The 21,522-nt window shown below is 42.0% G+C and overlaps 1 protein-coding gene across 3 annotated transcripts in view; it reads right to left on the bottom strand.

Moving 5' to 3' along the window:
• The window catches only part of CKMT2 (creatine kinase, mitochondrial 2), a 37,232-nt gene extending 32,138 nt beyond the window's left edge, over positions 1-5,094 (bottom strand). For 2 of the 3 annotated variants that reach the window (XM_024217222.2, XM_024217384.2), the window contains exon 1: positions 5,019-5,090. The gene's annotated coding sequence lies outside the window, so the exon portion shown is untranslated. Of the gene's footprint in view, positions 1-5,014 lie in introns of all 3 variants that reach the window. The other variant, XM_024217304.2, reaches the window with a different exon arrangement.
• Between the last annotated feature and the right edge of the window lie 16,428 nt (positions 5,095-21,522).

The following is a 21,522-nucleotide window of genomic DNA, read 5'->3' as shown; positions in this document are numbered from 1 at the left end:
GTGAGCTGGGTATATGCACAGTTTGTTATTTTAAGTGCAGTTTATATGTTGAGTCCTGGTTACAGTGATTTTAAGTGAGTTTCACATGTGGTGGCTGGGGACAGTCACCTTATTTCAGGTGAGGGAAATAGAAACAGTAAAGCATAAAAATGAGCGACTGACACAACTCCAAAGTTAGAGCTGGCCAGATTGGAGGCAGCAGAAAAGAGTGTGAATACCAATATCAGATGTGGCAGGCAGAAATGAAATGAAAGAAGCAACTGCTGCATGGGAAGCTGAAGAAGCCACCCATAGGAGAGCCATGGAGCAGAAGGAACAGGAAGCTGAAGCTCATAAGCGAGCCATGGAACTGAGGAACAGAGAGGCTGAGGAGGAGGAGAGGTGAGGAACTATAATCTGGAACTGTTAGGAAAACATGGAAAGATCCAGAGTCACCAACCTCTCCCTCCACTCAAAGAAGCTGTGTCCTGCATACAAAGAGACAGACTGCACTGAAAAGAGTACTTCACTTTTGAAAAGCTAGGTGAAGTTCATAAGATTCCTGAGGAAAGAGTACCTGCACTGATTGCAAAACTGTCTGGTAAAGCTCAGAATGTATTTCATGAAAGCCAATTTGGGAAGCTTTGATATATTCTGAATTTAAGAAAGCTGCCTTTCAAAGGTTCCAAATTACTCCTGAAACGTGAGGGTGAAATTTAGAAATCTTAAAAGGAGTGCTGGTATGAGTCATAAAGTGACTATGTTTATAAGATGTGACCTAATAAGAATATGGGTAAAAGAAAAAGGAGTTGAAAATTATGACCAATTGATTGTCAGTGCATATATTCAAGAAATGTTCTTGAGCAATGGGATCAATGTAAAAAATTGCCTGTGGGATAAAATCTGTAAAATCTGTAGCAGAGATGCCTACATTGGCTGATGCCTTTGAGCAAGCCTTTTATATCATCACAGGACTTGACTCAGAAAGACTGATACTTACCCAAGCTCCTGGGCCACTGGCACTGTCAGGAATACACTCAAAAGTCTGGAGAGTGGGATTTGCCACTGGCACAAAAACACCTTTATGACCGGACAGAACTCCAAGGTCATTTTCACTTGTGGTAACACTTGAAAGAGGCAAAAGTACTAGTCTCCAGCAGAGAAGGATACAAGAGCACCCAGCAGAGCAACTCTTGCTAAGAACATTTCTTGCATGAGGGTTCTTCAGACTTTGATCAATAATCCACAATATACAATGAGTTGTAGAGTAAGCATATATTGAACAGCTATTTCCACCACAAAGCAGTTAATTTTGTGTGGGAATAAGTGTAACAGTGCAATGGAGCAATACTGCTTAAACAACATAGCATACAGTTTTAAGTCTGTACATAAATTTTACAGCTTTCTTCAGAACTAAATGTAGTTGTCACTATTGTTCCATTGCAGTATCACTTCACACTAGACAAGGGTAATCAAACCTCAGAGCCAATTTGGAACTACCTTTTCTAGAGCAATGGTTCTTAACCAGTGGATAACCTGAAACCCCCAGGGAAAAAATCGACAGCAGCTACCTAGAAGGCTAGGAGCTTTGAGGTTACAGCTTTTCTGTAGTCTCTCCAGAGAGAGATTTGCTCAACTGCTTGTATCCAATCTTCTGGAGTCTATTTTTTTAAAAAGATATTTGAATACTAGAAAAATCAGCTATACCGCATACTTTAAGTGATCAAAGCCCATTGTGACAAATTACTGAAGCCATTGAAGCAATTCTGGTAATACAGTAACTCTTTGCTTAATGTTGTAGTTATGTTCCTGAAAAATGCGACTTTAAGCAAAATGATGCTAAGTGAATCCATTTTCCCCATAAGAATTAATGTAAGGGGGGGGGTTAGGTCCCAGGGAAATTTTTTTTGCCAGACAAAAGACATTATATAAAAAACACATAGTATAAGTTTTAAACAGAAAATTTAATACTGTACACAGCAATGATTATTGTGAAGCTTGGTTGAGGTGGTGAAGTCAGAGGGTGGAATATTTCCCAAGGAATGCCTTACTGCTAAATGATGAACTAACACTCGGCTGAGCCCTCAAGGATTAACACATTATTGTTAATGTAGCCTCACACTCTACAAGGCAGTACAAATGGAGGGAAGGGGAGACAGCATGGCAGACAGAGGACACACATACAACCTGTGTGTATGAGAGAGAGAGAGAGATGCTCATTGCCCCTTTAAGTACGCTGATGCCACTCTAAGTACATTGCCTTTTTAAGTAGATCAGCAAGTTGACAGCAGCTGCTGCCAGCAAGTTTCCACTGTCCTGAGACCTGGTGTTTCCCCCTCCCCTGCTCTATGGAAATGGGGCAAGCAGGGGGCAGGGGCAGGAGCAGGGGGACACCCTGACATTAGCCGCCCACTTCCCCTCCCTCGCACAACAAGCAGGAGGCTCTGGGGAGCAGCTCCAAGGCAGAGGGCAGGAGCAGCATACGGCAGTGGGGGGAGGGACAGCTGACCTGCCGGCAATTGATAGCCTGCTGGGCTACTGCCACACAGGGAACTTAGGGGAGGGGGGAGCTGATCGGGGGGCTGCCGTTCCAACCTGGTTCCAAGCCTCCACCAGCTAGCTCCAATGGACTGCTCTTCCTGCAAGCAGTGGCCAAAGCAGGTGGCTGCCAAACAACTTTAAATGAGCACATTTCTCTAATTGATCAGCAACATAACAACAAAACAACATTAACTGGGACGACTTTAAGTGAGGAGTTACTGTACCCACTAGGAACCAGCTCAAAGGATTCTTCATTACATCTAAGGACATGATTAGCTGCATTTAGGACTATTATGAAGGAGAAGAATGTTTACTTAAAGGCCTTAAAACAAACCCTGCTCTCATTTACACAGGCATAAATATGGAGACACTGTTTTAAAGCTCAAAGATCTGAACTTCTCCAAAGATTATGGTTTTATAGTTTGGGTCCATCTCTAATATTAATGTTTGAAAACTGTAAATCAGATCTTTAAAAAATTTATATAAAGTCTGTGGGAATCCACACATGCAAAAACTCCCCATGCTACTTTCATCAGCAGCTTCACATCTGACCTATAGCGATCACCTTCTGGCAGGGTTTTCCAGGTCAGTTGACTTTTTGGCAGCAGGCTCTTTCAGTCTATTCTAATGGTGTCAGATTAAGGACAGTGAGTTTGTGATCTGCAGGGAGGCGAAACCATTATATTCATGCCTCTGAAAATTTCAGAGGAGATTCAAATTGTGATTCTAAAAGTACAAACCACTTTATCCTTTAAGCTGAAGTATCTTGCAGTCACTACTAATAGTTTATTTTAGAGGAAAAAAAAAAAGGAGTTCTCTTTAGAGGACTAAAGAAGCTAGAGAGTTAATTGCTAAAGAAGAAGTCGTCATTATAAGCACTATTTTCTTAGGCAGGTATTAATGTAGCTGAGGACAAATTTCTGATTCTTTTATATTTATAGTTTATATTAGGAAGCATGTGTTTTTTCCAAAGGAGGAAAAGCTAAAAGGGCTGCAGACAGGAAAAGTGATGTTTCTAGAAATAGAAATAGATTAAATATTGGAGCCCAGTCACTGCTGGTATTAACTACCACACCATGTGATCCTGGCTGACATTTGAAAGGCATCACAGAGCCATAGCTAAAGTTCACACAGGTAATGTATATATTTATATTTTAAATAGCAAACAATAAAACAGATTTGAATAAAATGTCAGTATGTGGCCATGCTTGACCTTTCAGTCTTTAGAAAACTAAAATGTGACATTACTCAAGTTATGCTTGTTTTGATCATTTAATCATGATGTAGCTACATACATTGAACTCAAACTGTTAATCAGCTGTTCTTGATAGTGATGCTATTGCAGTAAATAGACCCTCATAAGTGATAAAAATGGGGTTCAAAACGAACAAAATTATTGTTACCTGATAACACTTCACTTGTGTCAGACAAAGCCTGATCCAAAGCCAACTGAAGTTATTGGGAATTTTTCCTATTCACATTAATAGGCCGGTTAAACCAACTCCATCTGAAAGGTTAAAACAAATCTCCAGAAAACAACCATACACCTCTACCCCGAAACAAAACCGACCACGGGAGAAAAAAAAAAAAAAAAAAAAAAAAAAATTACCGCGTTATAGGTGAAACCGCGTTATATCGAACTTGCTTTGATCCGCCGGAGTGCACAGCCCCGCCTCGCCCCCCCAGAGCGCTGCTTTACCGCGTTATATCTGAATTCATGTTATATCGGATCACGTTATATTGGGGTAGAGGTGTATTTCTAATTTTGCTTTTAATTTTAACATGCATGATCATGAACAGAGAGGCCAGGATTGCATTTCTCTTGATAAATCCATTGATCCATGAACCTGTATAAAATTAAATTTTTAGATGAATTCAAAATCAGCTTACACTGAAAGAAAGAAGGGGGAAAAGATGGTAAAGAATGTTGAACAGTCCAAAGAAAAGAAAAATTCTGGGGCAGATGCTCATTGGGTACAAATTGGCATAGTTCCATTGAGGGTGACCAGCAGAGGATCAGGCCCCAGGGGGGGGGGGCCTATTCTGGAGAGGTGCTGAGTCCCAAACAAGCCAGTGAGTTGTGGATATTGATCACCTCTAAGAAGCTGATCTGCTGCACCATATAGCAAGAAAACATGTATCTAATGTGTAAATAAAGACAAAACATTTCTGCTAACTCCAGACATTTACAGACAACACAGACAATTTAAGGTGGTTTCTCTGCAGGGTGACTGTAGAAATGTTGTTATGATTCTGCCAGATTTTATTTTTATTTATTTAAAGTGCTACTTAAGTGTCACCATTTGAAGCAGCCGCATAGTGGGCTGACACAGTTTGCTGTCATTGCTGTCTGAGTAGTTATGCAAATCAGTAAGTTATATTCAAATTACACCACCATGCATGGTGCTTTGAATTCATTTTTAATAAGCTTCCCATTTTAAATGCCACTGTTTCTGGAGAACAAAATGCAAGAGGAGTTAGTTAAACTACTTACTCACTTTACGCTTCTGGGTTCACTGTGGGCAGCAAGACGTGTCTAACTTCAGCTTCAAGGTCAGTTTGTGTACTGCCAGGATTCCAGGTCATATGAGGAGGAAGGGATGGTGGGGGAAGGGGAAAATAATTACTCCACTGGCCAATCCCATTTCATTTAGTGATACTGATAACATTTTTTCACCCAACTGTACCCTTGAAGACATAACAAGGATGAGGCAATGTAGCTCCCTTCTTACATTTATGAAATCAACATTTTCTTTAATTGGCTGAGCCACCAGAGATCACAATTTTGTAAGAAAATAAGAGGCCTGATTCTTAATTGTGATAAGGGTCCTTTGTGCTGCTCCACTAGTGTATATCCAACCACCTGGGAATCCCCAGCTACAGTGGAGATCATTGGTGAAATGGAACCAGTATAGCAACTCTATTGCCCCTTCCTCACAGCTCCAGAGGTAGGGGCTATGGCCAAAGAACAGGGGGGGCATAACTGGACCCCTGCTGGGCTCTGAATGTTTCTATCTACCAGAACAGTCCCTTAGGGCTGCAGGCAGCCTGGCATTGAATAGAGAGCACAGGGATAGCATAAGCCACCTCCACCCAACCTTAGTCCTGATCTGAGTGGAACTTGGCCAGCACAGAGAAATGGGCTCAGGTAACCTTAAGCAGAAAGGAAAGAATCTACAGAAACACTGTTTCTTGTTTGCAGTCACCTCCCTTTCCTTGAATTGTCTCTTCCTTAGGCAGAGGAGTCCAGTGATATAAGGCATATAAAAGATAGGGCACTGTTAGTAACCACTGGTGAAGGACACATCTCCAGCCTGTGATTTACCTATGTCTATTGGAGATGAACAAGAGGTTAATTAGCACCATCTGCCATAGTGTCAGGCAAGTAAGGAACTCCTGATACTTCCCTTGGAATTAGCATAAACTTGCTAGCAAGTTTCAATGTTTGTACTAATTTTTATAGCATATTGTATTACTTATGGAGGTGGTCAAAAACACCTTTAATTTTTCATAGGAAATTTTGAAAAATGTTCGTGTGCTGGATGCAGAAATCCCCTTTTCCCTTGTGCACACCCCAGATAAACTATCTGGCCATATGGAGTGGGGTCACTGGACCTATAAAGGATGGCCACCGAGCCCATATCTGCTTTGATAGAAATCAGCAAAGGAGAGGAACAGCAGGCTCCTGTTGCATTAATTTAGATGGCAAATACACCATAATTACTACAACACTCCTCTCTTCCATATCCAGAAAGAGATTGCTATTGTGCAAAAGTCTTGAGCCTTTACTTTATCTTTGGCTCTGAGAACTCCATTCTTCAATTTTAGAGTTTCAGGTGGTTTTGGCCCTTTTGCTTGGGCTGTACTCATTTGGTCATGTTTGGGCTCATAATACAAGCACCACATAGTAAGGCCCTGATTAAGTAAAGGACTTAAACATGTGACTAAGTCCATCTCTATTCAGCAAAGCACTTAAGTACATGATGAACTTTAAGTTTAAGTCAACAGGACTTAAACGTGTGCTTAAGAGCTTTGCTGAATTCTGAATAGGAATGGTCTTAAGCACACACTTAGGGCTTGTCTACACTGGCAATTTACAGTGCTGCAACTTTCTCGCACAGGGATGTGAAAAAACACCCCTCCCCCCCCCGAGCACAGCAAATTTCAGCGCTGTAAAGCACCAGTGTAGACAGTGCACCAGCGCTGGGAGCCACACTCCCAGCGCTGGTAGCTACGTCCCTTGTGGAGGTTTTGTTTTGTTTTTTTAAAAGAGCGTTGGGAAAGCTCTCTCCCAGCGCTATTCTGCTACCACACAACCATGTTAAAGTGCTGCCACGACAGCACTTTAGTGTTGCCAGTGTAGACTAGCCCTTAGTTAAGCACATGCTTAAGTACTTTGTTAAATTGGAGACTATGAGAACAGATATACCAAAAAGCCCACAACCTGTGATCATGGACAACAGAAATATTTGGCAAACATATTCAGAGGTTCTCCCCCGCACTACAGATTTCCAAAGAATATTAAAATCGATGCCTTACAAACAACATTGGCCTTACAACAATTCTTTGATTATATTTCTAAGGAAACAACTGGAATATTTAGAAGGAACCATCAACACTGCTACATTTTCATCTCTACCTAGCCTAAATATTTGTGTCAATTTACCAGTTAAAATGCTCTGCTTCAGCAGCTTGTGCTGAGGAGGTAGTGATAGCTGAGTGGTGCTAATTCAGCTGCTGTTCAGATAAATGCCATCTGTCCCTGCACAGGGAGTTCAATCACAATTCAGCAATAGTGTGTGCACCACGAAAATATTGCCATGCGCCCTGGTGAACAGAAAAGGTACCAGTATGGATAGTGAATCAGGTTATTCATTTTTCATGGGAAAGCCTTTCTAATTGACTTTGGTGGCACCTTAAAGACTAACAGATTTATTTGGGCATAAGCTTTCGTGGGTAAAAACCTCACTTCTTCTCTATGCATCTGAAGAAGTGAGGTTTTTACCCACGAAAGCTTATGCCCAAATAAATCTGTTAGTCTTTAAGGTGCCACCAGACTCCTTGTTGTTTTTGTAGATACAGACTAACACGGCTACCTCCTGATACTCTAATTGACTTGTTTGCTTAAAAGAAAACCTCTATAAAGTCAAACCTCCACGAGAGAGAATTTATTAGTAATCAAAGGAATTAGGACAGTATTGAGAGACCAGTTATTATCACATTATTATATGTATTGCAGTAGTGACTGGAGAGCTCAATTCCATTAGTTATACATTGGACAAACAACAAAAAATGGGCGAATGGCCTTTCCTAAAAATGGAGTTGACCTGTACTCCCTGTGGAGAATCAGGAGCATCCAAACCCTTCTAACTAAAAAAATACTGTACACATTATAGTGATTGTCTAAAAAACCAGCCATGCTACTGTAAGTTGTGTTACAAACCATTAGCACTGGAGTATTGTAGTACCATTGTTTTACTTCCCTTATTAAGGTACAGAGGTGGAAGTAGGCTGGTGTCAACTCAAGTCCTTGAAAGGGGTGACAATTTTGTCATTTTGCTTCATACCCCTTTTTGCTCTTGAAACTTTGGGTCTTTCCAAATGAAGACCATAGCTTTGCTAGAGAAAAGCAATATCCCCGGCCTGAGAAGCATTACAGTGCTGTTCCTTATGCATAAAGGCCTAGCATTTCTGTGGGAGGCCAGCACTCTACCAGGCTACTGTTCTTCTCTTAACTATGCATCCCAGGAACAGATTTATTTCTCCAATATTTGATATTTCTCAGAGGAGACTGTTTCCCTTGTAGAACAGAATCACAACGATAATGTGAGGCTCATTTAGAATTATAAACACTGCAAAAAATCAGCTCTTAGGCTGCAAACATGAGGGTATATGAAAAGGTAGTGGCCTACACAAGTGCAGGTGACAGACCCAAGGCCCAGATTCCGCAAGCTGATGCATGCAGGTGGAACTCTACACCCATGCTCTTTGCTGCAGCGAAAGGAGCTCTACAAAAACACTGAGAACAAGCTTGTATGATCAGGGTAGGCCTCTGAGGCAACAACAGAAGAGACCTAAGATCTTTCTCAGAGAGCTGCTCCCTTGGAAAATGGAATTATAATAAAATATAAAATAGTCAAAATATGCAGCTTATTTAAGAGCGGGAATGGAATAAGTAGTAGTAGTAGTATTGTGAGGCTTATGTGGGGTGTGGAATAGAAAAACAAACCAGTTTCCAGGCTATATAAATGAAGGAACTCCAAAGGAGAGTAGCTCAGGGGATACAAGCCTCCATGAGCAAGCAGAGAAAATAGTTTGCTTCTGACTATATAGGCATTAGACCATGCTCATTGCCTTGGTGTCTGAGGCCCAGATCCACAAAGGGACATAGTTGTTGCAACACTCCTAACTTTTAGGTGCCTAGGAAATCAGAGGAACAACACTGCAATCCAGAAAACTTGAGTTAGATGCCTAAGCTCACGATACAATGCATGGGGAGAGACAATGGATGATAGAGGGGAGTGTCTTAAGCCCCTCCCCTCTAATGGAGAGGGCACCTAACTTCAGGTTTCAGGGAGACACCTACCTCTGCTTAGCCATCCACAACCAGGAACCCCTGTTCTGGAGTCAGGTGGCTATGTCATTTCTTGGGAGAATGAGTTAGGTGCCTGCCTCATTCCACACAAAACTGCTTGAGGAGAAGAAGGAAGTGGTGGTGCCAATGCTGCCATCACCCTGTCACGGGGAGCTCCACTCACCACTTGTCTGGTGTCTCCTCCTGGTTACTCTGGGGATTAGCTCTCAAGGTCAACACCCCTTCTCATGGTTGCACGACATCACAATGTCTCTCTCTGGTCTGCAGCTCTTCTCTTGCCCCAGGGACCACAGTGTCCTCTTTGTGATTCAGCCTTCCAGCTAGGTCACTCAATGTTCCCCCTCTTTCAGGTACAGTTCTCCAAATTCTCTGTTGCTCCCACAGTGACCCAGGCAGTCTTCCAATTCACTGCCCCGTGTCTGATCTCTGCCATGCTCTCGGTGGCTGGTAGGGGAACCCGGGCCTGCTCACTACTCAGGGCTCTAGTCCAGGGACCCTCCACCCAGCAGTTCTAGGCTTTCCTCTCCCAATCCTCACTGCTCCTTCCCTGGACTGCTTCCTACAAATCCTGGTTCCCCTCCTTGCTCTGGTTGTACCATCTCCAAACCCTCCTCCCATGGAGTGAGTGCAGCCTCCACATCCCTGCAGCCTCCAAACACTCCTCCCTCTTCCTAGGGATTGACTGCCCTTTCCCAGTAGTAGCTGCCATATGGTGCCAGCTTCATGGCTTTATAGGCCCTGCCTGTTCCTGCACAGCTGAACCTTTTTGCAATCAATTCCCTGCTCCCTGGCTCTTCCTCCAGCTGCAGCCTGTGGATAGGCCTACATGACCACTTTAATCCCTTCTAGTCCTCTGTGGGCTGGACACCCCATCACACACCCACATGATAACTTTTAGCCTAGTGGTTAGGGAATTCATCTGGGATATGGGAGATCCAGAGTCAATTACCCCCTCTGCCTGCAGAGAAAAGATTTGAACATATGTCTTCCCGACCTCTCAGGAAATTGCTGTAACCACAGAGTTATAAGATGTTCTGCTGTGGGCCTCCCTCAGTCTCCCCTGTTGAAGCTGTTCCATTTTGGATAAATAAAGAGTCATTGGGCCAGAAGGAGAAGGACACTGTAGCCTGTTGGTTCCCAAATGGGTGGGCCAGGATCCAGTTCCCCTGCTCCAGTGACGCTTTAGTTATTGAACCAAATTGGAACAACTTCGGCAGTAGAGATTGAGGGAGCTATTCACATCAGACTATCCCATAGCTCAGTGATTAGAACACTGTCCTGAGATGGGGGCAACTTCTGCTCAAATCCTTTCTCCCCATCAGGCAGAGGGGGAATTGAACCTGTGTCTCCCACAATGCAGGTGAGAACATTAACCACTGAGTTAAAAATTATAAGGTGAGCCTCACACCTATTCCTCCAGCCAGATTTTGAATGGGCCCTGGGCTGGCTCAGAGATCCATATGTGAGTTAGGCAGATGAACATCTATCTTCCTCTAGTCTGTGGATTGCTCTGGGGCTTAGGCAGGACATGGGTGTCTGGACACCTAGAATAAAGCAGCAGAGTGCATACCCAGAAGCAGAAACTTAGGCACGAAGGGAACTTTTACTGCAAAAACTTAGGTGCCAAGTGAGTTTGGGTGCCTGCAGCTGAATTGGAGTTTTGTGCATCTCAGTGGAGTCTAAAAGTGGGACTTAGGCATCTAAATCTGGGGGCATAGACGTAGTTTGACTTCTATATTTGGGAGAGCAGCTCCAGTCAGGCCAATAGGGCTGCCCTCCCCCCAACGTCTGGGGGTTAGGTACCTAAGTACCTTTGTGGATCTGAACTTTAAGTGCCTGACTTAGAGAAAGCACACAAAATGCAGCCTCTTCCTCTGAGAACAGAAATTAAAAATGGCTTCTGCTGGCCCTCCTGTGCACAGAGGATAGACTCAGCCAGTCAGGGAGCCAGAATAAATACCATGTGACCATTCCCAGCTGGTCTAGTTCTACACTAGAAATCCTATGTACAACTCCCTGCCTTAGTATTCTCCCGCCACTATGCCCCCAGATATCCTGCTAGTGCCAAAAGTTTCAGGTCCAGCCTCTTAGGGATGTACCCTGAGTTCTAACGAGGCTCATCATGTTTGCACAAGCACCTCAGACTCAAATAAAGACTGATTTCAACTACTTTTTTGTCTCAAGTTGAGTATTTCACACAGTTCATGTTAACTAAGTCTGTGCCTTCTCACAAAGTAGGATTGAAAATGTGGGCTGGCAGATATCTTAGAAGGATATTTCATGGTACTAGCAAGTCTATATAATTTTACAGTGCATTTAGTAGTCATTTTCTTGCAACAAAGTAAAATATATAAAATGATACCCCTCTTTGATAAATGTGTGTTAAATAAGTGATGGACATGTTAAACAAAGAGAGAGAGAGAGAGTGAGAAAGATACTTAAAACAATTCAGCTCCTCAGCAGTGGATTCAATTAATGGTTAAAAGGGGAAAAAAGCTTGAAAATCAAATCATTTTTTAACACCCAAGTACTTTTAAACAAAACAATCTGGCACGTCTTTCAATTTTTTCCCTACACTGTAAAGATTTGACAAACATCAAGGCTTAGTTGCTTTCTCAACCGATTCTGGTTTTTATGTGACATTCTGGAAAGTGAGAAAGATTGTGGAAAATATTATTGCAAAGCACAACATATAATAGCTCCTAATTTTGAGGTGTGTCATTCATTTTAAGAGCCAAATTTACCTCCATCCCACACAGGTCTGACGTTCTCTCACTGTTTATTCTTAAAGCTATTTACCTCAGAGTTTTAAAAGAGCTGGAGGAGGAGCTCACTGGACTGTTAATGATGAATTTCAATAAGTCTTAGAACACTGGCCAAGTTCCAGAAGACTAGAAGAAAGCTAATGTCATGTCAATATTTTAAAATAGTAAATGGGATGACCTGGATAATTATAGACCTTTCAGCCTGACATCAATTCTGGGCAACATAATGGGTTGGGTGATATAGGACTTGATAAATAAAGATTTAAAGGAGGGTAATACAATTAATGACAATCAACATGAGTTTATGGAAAATAGATCCTGTCAAACTAACTAGATATCTTTTTTTTTAAATGATGAAAGTACAAGTTTGGTTGATAAAGGTAATAGGGTTGATGTAATAGACTTCTGTAAGTCATTTGACTTGATACTGCATGACATTTGGATTAAAAAAAACTAGAACAATGTAAGATTAATATGGCACACATTACATGGATTAAAAACTGGCTCACTGATAGGTTTCAAAATGTATCTGTAAATGAGGAAACATCATCAAGGAGATGTGTTTCTAGTGGGGTCCTGCAAGAAGCGGTTCTTAGCTGTACACTAACATTTTTATTAATGAGCTGCAAGAAAACATCAAATCAATGATAAAGTCTGTAGGTAACACAAAATGTAGGGGAGTGGTAAATAATGAAGAGGACAGGTGACTGATACAGTGTCAGCTGGCGCTCTTGGTAAGCTGGATGTGAGCAAATTAATAGGTGTTTTAATATGGCTAAATGTAAAAGTATAAATCTAAGAACAAAGACTATAGGCCATACTTACAGGATGGGGGACTCTATTCTGGGAAGAAGAGACTCTAAAGAAGAATAAGGGATTGTGGTGGATAATCAACTGAACATGAGCTCCCAGGGCAGTGCTGTGGCCAAAAGGGCCAGTGCGATCCTTGGATGCACAAACAGGGGAATCTTGAGCAGAAGAAAGTTATTTTATCTCTGTATTTGGCACAGGTGTGGCTGCTGTTGGAGAACTATGTCGAGTTTTGGTGCCCACAATTCAAGGAGGATGTTGATAAACTGGAGAGGGTTCAAAGAAGAATGCTGAGAATGATTGAAGGATTAGAAAACATACTTTCTAATGATAGACTCAAGGAGCTCAATCTGTTTAGTGTAACAAAGAGGTTAAGGACTGACTTGATTGCAGTTTTTAAGTACCTACATGGGGAACAAATATCTAGCAGAGAAAAATAACAACATGATCCAATGCCTGGAAGCTGAAGCTAGACAAATTCAGACTGGAAAAAAACTGGTATACATTTTTAACAGTGAGGATAATTAACCATGGGGACAATTTAGCAAGGATCATGGTGGCGTCTTCATCACTGACAATATTTAAGTCAAGATAGGATGTTTTGCTAAACGATCTGCTCTAGGAATTATTTTGGGGAAATTCTATAGGACAGTGGTTCTTGAACTGTGGGTTGGGACCCCCTTTGAATGGGGTTGCCAGGGCTGGCTTAGACTTGCTGGGGCCCATGGCTGAAGCCCAAGCCCCACTGCCCAGGGCCGAAGCCAAAGCCCGAGAGCTTCAGTCCTGGGCGGCAGGGCTCAGGTAGCAGGGCTTGAGCTTCAGCTTTGGCCCCCCTGCCCAGAGCAGTGGGACTCGGGCTTTGGCCACCCGGGGCAGTGGGACTTGGGTGGGCTCAGGCTTCCGTCCCCCCTCCTGAGGTTGTGAAGTAATTTTTATTGTCAAAAGGGGATCACGCTGCAATGAAGTTTGAGCACCCCTGCTATAGCATGTGTTGTACAGGAGGTCAAACCAGATAATCACATTGGTCCCTTCTGGATTCGGAATCTATCAATCTGTGAACATGCTGACTCTTCAAATGCAGATAGTAGAAACCTTTATAACCTGCTAAAGAAATTAATCTAATATAGTGAAGGGAGGCTGGATGGATTTGTGGTTAGCTTACATAACTGAGTCAGGAGCTTTGGGTTCAAATCCTGCTTCAGCCACTGATATATTGTGTAGTCCAGTCACTTTTCTTCTCTGTGCCTCAGTTTTCCCATCTGTAAAACTGAGATGATACAATACTTGCCAACCACCAGATCCTCACACAGCCAACACTGTGTAAAAAAATGTGACTCTAATAGCCATGGCACTCACATCACAACTTCAGTGATGAGAGAGAATCCTGTTGAGGAGGACTCTACACTGTCTTTTGGAGATGATAATTCAAGAAAATCTATAGCACAAAAGCCTCCTCAAAGACAGAGGATATCTAGACCTGGAGGAATAACGATGATGGTGTGGTCATGGAGCTATAATTTATTAATTGTTAATTCTTAATAATGATTATACAGGAAAGGCAGCACAGGGCTGAGGATTGTATATGTATTTTTCCTTTAAGTCTTTAATACCAGGCTGGAGGAGGTTGGGAAGAGACCAGACAGAAGCCTCTCAGTGAAGGAATATGAGAGTGAGAGAGAGAGAGAGAGAGAGAGAGAGAGCGAGAGAGAGGTTTATAATACTATTTTCCTTACTTTAATAAAATTAATTGTTCAGTGGTAAAGAAGACTCTTTACCATTGTCACAGGAGGCCACCAAACATCTTTGGAAGTAGTGTTTTACCTCTGCCTGTCTGGCTCTCCACAACAGGAAGAGGGGCATAGAGGGAGCAAGAGTGAAAGGCGCTGGCGAGCAGCCCCTCTCCTCAGCTTGTTCCCCTGTGATCCATTGGGTTTCCCTAAGGTAATCCCTGTTAGCGGAAATGCTGCTTCAAGCAGCATTAATGCTCTTCTGGGACTTCTATGCTCCATGACCAAGAGAAGCAGCAGTGAGCTGTAGGGGGCTTACAAGGCCACTACACTCTCCACTCTGCAAGGCTGAAATTGACAGGGCAGAGTTTCGTGTGATGTATTTTTCCCCCTCCTGTTTTTTCTGCAGGAGTGGATCACTGGGCCCTAGAAGTTCCTCATAACTTCCATCCAGTATGTTCAGAATTGGAAGCATTTTACTCTCCTTTATGATATCAAGATTGCCAAACCCAAACATTCAAAAATCATAAGTGGGGAGCCAAAAAAATCATGAGATTGGAAAGAATAATGAATTTGGGGATTGTATTATTTGCTGTCTGGGTTTTGAGCCTTCATGGGTCATAGTTTCAAGTTTTCCTCCACCACTCTGAAGGCTAGAAACTTATTTTAAAAAACAAAACAAATTAAAGGAACAAACAAAAACCCAATGGAGATTCTCACATAATTACCTGAACTCCAGGAGCTCGAGCTCTAAGGAAAACACCCAATAGAGTGATGCTTGTGATAAAAATCATGAGTTGGAAACGCTGACATATACTTATGCTCTGCCTATGCCTAGAATGTCCATGATGGCCAGGTTTGAGGCAGGGTCTTTGTTTAAATGTGTCGCTGTGAATGACACGTGAATATCTTTTAACAGGCTTAAAACAAGATTTTCATTCTTGTTTAAAGTATGGGCTTGAGGATAGTAATTATATGAGGATGTTATTAGGCTGAACTAATATCTCATGTTAATATGGTTTGCTTGGAAAAGGGAATCTTACCAGTTTTGTGACTGATAACATGGAGAGGAGAAATTCTATTTTTGGTAACTTTGCACATTGGCATTACATTGTTTATGATGCACAAGGGTAAGGGTGTATTTTCGAATTTGAAATTGTGCAGCTCAAACCTGTGAAACTTCTTCCAGGTAGAAAGAAGAATGACTTGAACAGCTAGTTCTATCTAATCCATGTCATCTCTCTTATCTAGGTATTTACATCAGCTGCTTCACCATGGTATCTTAGCTCCTCTAGTTATCTAGGAAACAGGCACAATCCTTTGTACTGATTCCTGTCTAAATCAGTTCTAACTCCAATGAAGTCAATACAAGTTTCAAAACAGCATAAATGAGCAAAGGATGACGTGCAATAAGTCATACTACTTTCCAGCAATAAAAGTGGAAGGAACTTTGCCTGATTGTGCCCTGGATTTTTATGTCCTATCCCTACCTCCCCAGTGTTTGTAAAAATGATGCCATAGCTGGAGGGGGGAAGTGAGTTATATTCCACTTTCCCACAATGTTGAGATAAAAATAAAACAGCAGCAAACAAGAATGTTTGGATTTCAGAAAAAGAAAATCTTTAATTTGCATATGTGCACAATGCCCTGCCTGATATGCCTTACTAACAATTCAAAGCAATAACTGGGTGTCAAAAGAGCAGTTACAGTACATGCAAAAACAGCTGGGTGTGCATTAACATGATGAGATAGATATTAATACATCTGTCAAATAAATACACATATCTTTCACCTAAAGAACAAAACTTCAGACTATTGCAAAAGGAAAGGTCCAATGAAACAACCAAAAGTGAGCATGAAAACTGTAATACATGGGGACATGTGACCTTTTGGAGCCAAAAAATTGAAAGTGGCAAGTGGCTGATAGGCAGTAAGGGCTAAATCCTCAAGTTCTTACTTAAGAAAAACTCCCATTGAAGTCCATGAGATTTTTGACTGAATAAGGACAGCAGGCTTTGGGCCTTAGTTAATAGAAATGATGAATAGTAAGAAATGTCTTTACTAATCAATTTTAAACCATGTATTTACTTATCATGTAACTGAGGAGGATAAAAAGTGGAAACATTAAAGCTTCATTCAAATAAAATTTTTTTTAAAAAATTCAAATAAATATGATTATTTAGGAAAATCCGAGATCATGAATATCTACTGAAATCAACACTGACACAATAAAAGTTAATAAATACTTTAAATAAACAATTCAGGAGTTTCATTTTAACCTATAAAATAACTATAGATTTTAAGGACTATAAAAATAAAAAGTAGAGGATGGGGGGGTTGTTTTGTTTTTCAATAATGGTAACATTTTCATCAGTCCCAGGAGTATCAGTCATTACAAGCTTACACACTTAACGTGTTATTGGAATTGCTGAAGAAAAATGATATAATTAATATGCAATTTGACTGTAAACTAAACAGGTCTATTTACTTCTCCTTTGTGCTCAATCATGGGCTGAGTCACATTTACAGGCACTGGCCCGCATAGAGAGCACCAGGCCAGGGAGAGTTGAGGCAGAACTCCCCCAGACCTTACTGGGGAGTGTGCCCCTTCAGAGGGTGAATTATACCATTTCTTATGTATCCAGCCAGCTCTGCCTCCTGCCCATCCCTTTGGGGTATCTTGTATGCAGGGGATGATAGATGATAGGAAGGAGCAGTCCATGCACCTGCAGGAGTGTAGGGGCTGTGATTGTATCCAACCATTGTACAGGGCAGGAGGGAAGGCTCTTGGACTCTCTCCTCCCCCTTGTGTACCCCTGGAGCAGGTGGGCATACTCTGGACTAGTGCCAGATGAATGTATCTACACTATTTGGAGATTCCATAATATACCAATAGCAAATATTTGGTATTTTACAGTTACTATTTATATCCCTGTTCCCAAAGAAATGGGTTACACGTCCATGGTCCATTTCATGTTGAAGCAGGGTACGATTTTTATGTTTGATTCACCAGAATAACTATGGGAGGTTGGGGGGCAAATTTTCCATAGTTGCAAAAGAGGGGTTAAATCTGTCCTCTGCACAGGTAGCACCACTGAAGTCAGGAGGACTATATGTGAATGAGGTGAGCAGGATTGATCCATGAGGCTTGCAAATACATACAGGAGCAAAGCATGTCCCCTACTTCTCCCCTGTAGTGCAAGGCCAAAACTGCAGACGAACCACCACTTCATTCAGCATGTGGGGTGAGAGCACAGAGAAGCCACAGAGGGGAACTCCACATTCCTTGTGCATTGTGGGACACTGAGGTGGGAAGATTTACAGAAAAGTTGGGTAAATTATGTAGATGCACTTGCCAAAACCTCCATTTAGGGAGCACATTGGAGGCTTCTGGCAATCACTATATTACAGAGACTGCAGCAACAGTAGAGTGGCTCACAGCTGCTAGCTGTATTTGGTTCATCTTATGGGAAGGATACCATCCCACAGCCCGTGCAGGACCACTGCATAAAACCCAGGTACTCGGGCATTGCCTGGGGACAAGAATGTAGTCTCTAATTATGGTTAACAAGATGTGTGTTCACCTCTTTGTTTAGTCATCCCTGGTACTTTAAGAAATATATTCCATTAGCAATCCATCTAGATTTCATAGAATTGTAGGACTGGAAGGGACCGCAAGAGGTCATCTAGTCCACTTCCCTGCACTCATGGCAGGGCTGAGTATTATCTAGACCAGGGGTCTCAAACATGCGGCCCACGGCCTGCAGAGCTCTTCCCTGCGGCCCGCCAAGCTCCCCGCAACCCCACCCCAGTTATTTTATGTGGCAGCTAAGCTCCCTGCTCGCTGCTCCCCAATGTTTTGGGGCTGGGTCACTCCCCCGGCCCTGCCTGCCACCCCCACGCGTCTCCCCCGAGTGCCCCCCGGGCTCACTTGCTGCCCCTTCACTGCCCTGGAGCCTGCAGCAGGGTCCTAGTGCCCCCCTCCACTATGGCCAGGGCAGGCTGCCCTTCTGCCCTAGTCCTGAGCCTCTCCAATGCCCCAAACCCCTCATCCACAGCTCTCACCCCTGCAGATCAGGGGTGGAGTGGTGGTGCAGCCCAGTATCGTGGGGGGGGCTTTAACAGAAGTAAATCTAACTAAGTGCGTGTTTTGTCCTTTGAGTGAGGTGCATTACTGTTGGTGACACTTAGCACTTTCCAGGAGGGAGGGGGGAGGAGCAGGGAGCCGCGCGCTCAGGGGAGGAAGTGGAGAAGAGACGGGGCAGGGGCGTGGCCTCATGGAAGGGGTGGAGTGGGGGTGGGGCCGGGGGCAGCGAGGGGGGGTGTCAGTGATGCAGCCCTCGGGCCAATGCACTAGTCCTCATGTGGCCCTTGTGGTCATTTGAGTTTGAGACCCCTGATCTAGACCATCCCTGACAGGTGTTTGTCTAACCTGCTCTTAAAAATCTCCAATGATGGAGATTCCACAACCTCCCTAGGCAAGTTATTTCAGTGCTTTATATATGTCGGCATCATTTTCTGGTGGTGGGAAGACAGGACTAGGATCCAAGTACTTCAGAGATTCTAATCCCAGCTCTACTACTAACTGTGAACAAATCACTTCGGATCTGATGTTTCAGAGGTGCTGAGCAACCACACCACCTATTGATTTCCAGAGAAGTTGTGGGTACTCAGCATCCTTAACCACTGTATCTTAGTTTCTCCATCTGTAAAATGGGGAGACAACCACTTATCTCCTGTCCTCCAACTGGTTTTGTGAGGATTAATTAGTTGAATATTTTGAAACTGTAAAGTGCTATATATTGGTGGTATATAATTTATGACAATATTTGTAGCAACATAGCGACAAACTTAGTCTAGATGTACATAGTGTGTGTAAAAAAATGTGATAAAATTAGGATAATGAGGTGGACATCTAGAAGAACCTTTGCCTGCACCTCAACAGCATGACTGATGAGAGTTCCCCAGACCTACAAAGCAGCTATGGCAAAATGGTATACAGGAAGATGAAGTAGTGGCCAACAGGTTGTGCCACAAAGGGCTGTTAGGACACTTACATTTGTTTACATGTTTTGTGTGAATAGAGATAAAATAAAGGTCAGCTAGGGACTTGCTTTTAAGACCAGTTTTACTGCTTCTATTTTCCACTGTGTGACCTTTAGGCGTTTTATGCCATTGACTTATGGCAATTCTTTTTGTATTATGAATACACAGAAAGTACATAGTAAGTTGGCTTTATGGTCCAAATAACCCATGCTTCTTATTTATCATGCATCAGGATACAATCAGCTTCTTATCAGTCACTACTGAAAAGAACAAGCAACTTTTTGAAAAAATAAAAAGCACCTATAATTAACACTTTCCATGTTCACTTCTACAGCATTCATTAATCAGAACTATTTAAAAATACTTCTGGAAGTTTCCCTGTTTCTTTTCTTTAAGGAGGAATTTACCAGTATTTCTTTGATATTTACTCATGCAGTTATTTACAAAGATGGCCTACTACGGTACATTTATAAATGCTAGTGTTTACACTTACAACAAATGGAATTTACTGTGACGCTCTTGGCTGGGCTAACAATGTAATTAAAGTGCAAAAAAAGACAAAAACCATAAGCCAGGCAGATCCATTTTCATTGTTAACATTCAGAAACTTCACGAGTGTGGTAAGAAATGTCAGATCAGATAGGCTCAGGTCACAATCTTTTTTAAACATCTATCTCCCTGAGAAGATTTATGGGAGGTAAACAAATGATATAGCCCTATTTCCTCAACTGGCTGATAATCACTGGAAAAGTAAGAACACTTCCCCAGCCTAGTTATTCAACAGTGCTAATACCTGCATTTGGTTTATGATATACTGTATAGCATGCACTTTGAGCTCATCTTCCATGCAGCTACAATAGGTTACTATCAGGAAACTGTATGAAGAACCATATATTTGCAGAAATGGATTCTACCCAGAATCACACAGTAGCATGGGTTTTAAAAACAGTTACAAATAGCATATTTTCTCTAGCAGACACTCATATGCATATGCTAACTTCTCCAAATAAAATTATATTTCCTGTTTGCTGACAGTCAAACTTCACTGTAGAAAAAAGATTTTAGAATTGATCAGCTGAGCAAAAAAATAATGCTTTTTAAACAATTCATTTAAGGTAAAATAAAATAGTTAATCCTGCTCTCTTCATTGCTGAGCATTATCCATTGCCAAACCAGGCAAGCATTCCACCCCCAGTGTGTGCAGCAGGTGCTTTATAGTCACTGAACTGTCAGGGATGCTGTCGGTACAGAAAATCAGAGTGCCTTTCTCAGGAGACGATGTGCTAAATGACCAAGTATCTCACTCATGATATGTTCATGAATCTGGGCCAACCAATTCCAAACATAGCTCCTAAACTCAGATATTCCAGCTGATGCTCCCATGGCCTGCAACTATTAACACAGTTCATTATTTTCCACATTGTAAAACTCCTCATCATGTATTGGTGAAAACAATATTTACAAAGTTAAGTTAGTTCATTTGTAGCATGTAAAACCTCCCACCTTAGAAAAGGCTGATAACATATTTTAAGACCTTAATATTCTATAAATGAAAACATCTAATTTATAACAAATACTTTGAACAGCATATGCTGTAGCTAAAGTTCTTAGATATTATCCTGCTATCACTGCAGGTTAGTAAATGACTCTTAAGCTCCTATTGTTTGCAATGAATACAGTATAATGAGAGTGGATTAATCCGATGAATGCCTCAATAGATACACATTTGATAAGCAACCTGTGCCAGATCAATGCCATCTGCATTTGTCCATTTCTCCTAATCTAACAGAATACTGTACCTACATTTAAATTTGTCCCCTTCTCTGCCCCATTAGGATGGCTGCAATGAGTAGCTATTCTCATGAAAGGCTTCTGTTTTCTATTAGATGCATAGTCCTTTTGGCAAAACATTATCTTTGCAAAGTAACAATCATTTAACCCTCAAGTCTGAAGCATTTTGCCTTTCCCCTCCAGGAGCTGATTTTCCTTGTCTGAGAGGGAATTTCTGTGAGGCTCTGTCTCCCTTATTGGAAAAGAGAGTTTGCAATCTTCTCAGTCT

The sequence above is a fragment of the Terrapene carolina genome, unplaced genomic scaffold (genome assembly GCF_002925995.2).
Source record: "Terrapene carolina triunguis isolate 2854851 unplaced genomic scaffold, T_m_triunguis-2.0 Scaffold69, whole genome shotgun sequence".
Lineage (NCBI taxonomy): Eukaryota > Metazoa > Chordata > Testudines > Emydidae > Terrapene > Terrapene triunguis.
The sequence above is the reverse complement of the archived record's forward strand: the minus strand, read 5'-3'. Positions and strand labels throughout refer to the sequence as shown.